The sequence below is a fragment of the Cervus canadensis genome, chromosome 10 (genome assembly GCF_019320065.1).
Source record: "Cervus canadensis isolate Bull #8, Minnesota chromosome 10, ASM1932006v1, whole genome shotgun sequence".
NCBI classification, from domain to species: Eukaryota; Metazoa; Chordata; class Mammalia; order Artiodactyla; family Cervidae; genus Cervus; species Cervus canadensis.
In genome coordinates this window covers 22355190-22358324 of record NC_057395.1, presented here as the reverse complement: position 1 = coordinate 22358324, position 3135 = coordinate 22355190, and the positions used below count along the sequence as shown (strand labels likewise).

Below are 3135 nucleotides of genomic sequence, written 5' to 3'. Positions count from 1 at the left end.
GGAGGGGGGATCGGGATTGGGAATACATGTAAAGCCATGGCTGATTCATATCAATGTATGACAAAACCCACTGGAAAAAAATAATAATAATAATAATAAAAAAAAAGAATAATTAAGAATAGAAAAAAAAAAAGAAACAAACTGTGAAAATTAAAAGGTAATGTTTTTACATTGGATAAAATAAAAGTGAAAGTATGTGCTGCTTATAAGCATATCTAAGACATAGGAATACAAGCATATCAAATAATATAGCAGGTCCTAGTCCAGACCACTGCAATAAAGCAAGAATCACAATAAAGTGAGCCACACAATTTTTTTGGTTTACCAGTGCATATAAAACTTTTGTTTGCACTATAATGTTGTCTATTAAGTCTGCAATAGAATTATGTCTAAACAAATGTACATATCTTAATTTTAAAATGTTATTGCTAAAAAAATGCTAACCATCATCTGAACCTTTAGCAAATCATAATCGTTTTGCTTGTGGAAGGTCTCACTTCAATATTAATGGCTGCTATATGATCAGGATGGTGTTTGCTGATGGTTTGGGTGGCTGTATCAATTTTTAAAATTAAGACAACAATTGAGTTTGCCCTTTGATTGATTCTTCCTTTCACAATTTCTTTACAGCATGCAATGAAGTTTGATTTTACCCACAGTAGAATTTCTTTCAAATGGCTCAGGAAACTCAAACAGGGGCTCTGTATCAACCTAGAAGGGTGGGATGGGGAAGGAGTTTCAAAAGGAAGGGGATACCTGTGGCTGATTCATGTTGAGGTTTGACAGAAAACAGCAAAATTCTGTAAAGTGATTATCCTTCAATAAAAAATAAATTAATTTTTTTAAAAACTGAAGCCAATTCTCTCAAAGACTGCTACTGCTTTATCAACCAAATTTATATAATATTATAAATCCTTTGTTGTCACTTCAACAGTCTCCACAGCACTTTCCCTAGGAATAGTTTCCATCCCAAGAAATTACTATTTTGCTCATCAACAAGAAGCAAATCCTAGTCTGTTCAAGTTCTATCATGAGATTACAGCAATTCAGTCACATCTTCAGGATCCACTTTTAATTATATTTCTCTTGCTATTTTTTATCACATCTGCTGTGTCTTCCTGCACTGAAGTCAACCATGAGGTTTGGAATCAACTTCTTCCAAACTCCTGTTAATGTTGATATTTGGACCTCTTCCCATGAATCACTAAAAAAAACAAAAAAGGCATTCCTAAAATGGTATCTGGAATGGTGAGTCCTCTCCAGAAGATTTAAAATAGATTTTTCCCAAGATCCATCAGAGGAATCACCATCTATGATGGTACTTATACCTTTATGAAACATTTTTCTTAAGTAATAAGACTTGAAAGTAAAAATTGCTCCTTGATCCAAATGCTATAGAATGGATGTTGCGTCAGTAGGGAAGAAAACATGAATCTCATTGTACATCTTCAACAGAGCTCTTAGGTGAGCAGGTGCATTGTCAATGAGCAGTACTTATTTTGAAAGGGATCTTTTCTCTTGAATAGTAGGTCTCAGTAGTAGGCTTAAAATATTCAGTAAACCATGTTGTTAACAGATGTGCTATTATCCAGGATTTGTTGCTCCAATTATCAAGCACAGGTTTCCCAAGTGGTGTTAATGGTAAAGAACACTCCTGCCAATGCAGGAGATGCAAGATACGTGGATTTGATCCCCGGGTCAGGAAGATCCCTTGGAGGAGGACATGGCAACCCACCCCAGTATTCTTGCCTGGAGAATTCAATGGGCAGAGGAGCTTGGCAGCTACCTTCCATGGGGTCACAAAGAGTCGGACATGACTGAGTGACTAGCTTTCTTTCACTTTCATTTTATAGAGCACAGGCAGAGTAGACTTAGCATCCTTCTTAATGGCCCTAAGACTTTCAGACTGTTAAGTAAACATTAGCTTCAATTTAAGGTTACCAGCTGCATTAACCTCTAACAAGCCAAGCCAAGGTCTAGATCAGTCATGCCCAACTCTTTTTGACCACCTGGACTATAGCCAGCCAGGATCCTTTGTCCATGAGATTTTCCAGGCAACAATCCCCTCCTCCAGGGAATCTTCCCGATCTAGGGATCAAACCTGCGTCTCCTGCACCTCCTGCATTGGCAGGTGGATTCTTTACCACTGAGCCACCTAGGAAGCCCAACTTCTAGCAAAAGAGTCAGCCAATCTTTTGAAGCTTTGAAGCCAGGCATTGACTTCTCGTCTCAAGTTATGAAAGTCTTAAATGGCATTCTCTTCCAACAGAAGGCTGTTTTGCCTACATTTACAATCGGTTGTTTAGTGTAGCCAACTTCATTAATCACCTTAGCTAGATTTTCTGGATAACTTGCTGCATCTTCTGCATCAGCCCCTTCACTTTGCACTTTAATGTTATGAAGAGAGTTTCTTTCCTTAAATCTAACCAATCTCTGCTGGCTTTAGACTTTTCTTCTGTAGCATCTTCACCTCTCTTTTTCTTCATAGAATTGAAGAGAGTTAGGACTTTGCTCTGGATTAGTCTTTGGCATAAAGCAATGTTTAGGCTGGTTTGACCTTCTATCCAGACCACTAAAACTTTCTTCATGTAAGCAATAAGGCTATTTTACTTTCTTATTATTTTTGTGATAATTGGAGCGGTAATTAAATTTCCTTTGAGAACTTTTCCTTTGTATTTACAAATTGGCTCACTGTTTGGTACAAGAGGCCTAGCTTTTGGCCCATATAGGCATTCAACATGCCTTCCTCACTAAGGTAAATCATTTCTAACTTTTGATTTAAACTGAGACATGCAAAAAAATTTTTTTTTTCCTTTGAACACTTAGAGGCCATTGCAGCATCTAATTTCATTAGCTGGCCTAATTTCAATATGGTTTTGTCTCAGAAATTAAAAAGTCCAGAGAAAAGGGGAAAAGATGGGGGAATGGCTGATTGGTGGAACAATTCACTTCTTCAATTTAAAGAAACGAAGAATGTGATTAATGAAAATGTATTGTTATAGTTTTAGAGGATGCATCATGATGATAAAATATTCAAATCACAAGGGAAATATAAAAAATAAAACTTTGTACATCTAATAGCATGCCTTCAAGTATATAAAACAAAAATTCTAAACAGCTACAAGGAGGAAAAAT

At 36.5% G+C, this 3135-nt stretch overlaps 1 pseudogene; it reads right to left on the bottom strand.

Annotated features, from left to right (window-relative positions):
* Positions 1–842: 842 nt before the first annotated feature.
* On the bottom strand, positions 843–2833 carry LOC122448880 (annotated as a pseudogene).
* Positions 2834–3135: the final 302 nt, after the last annotated feature.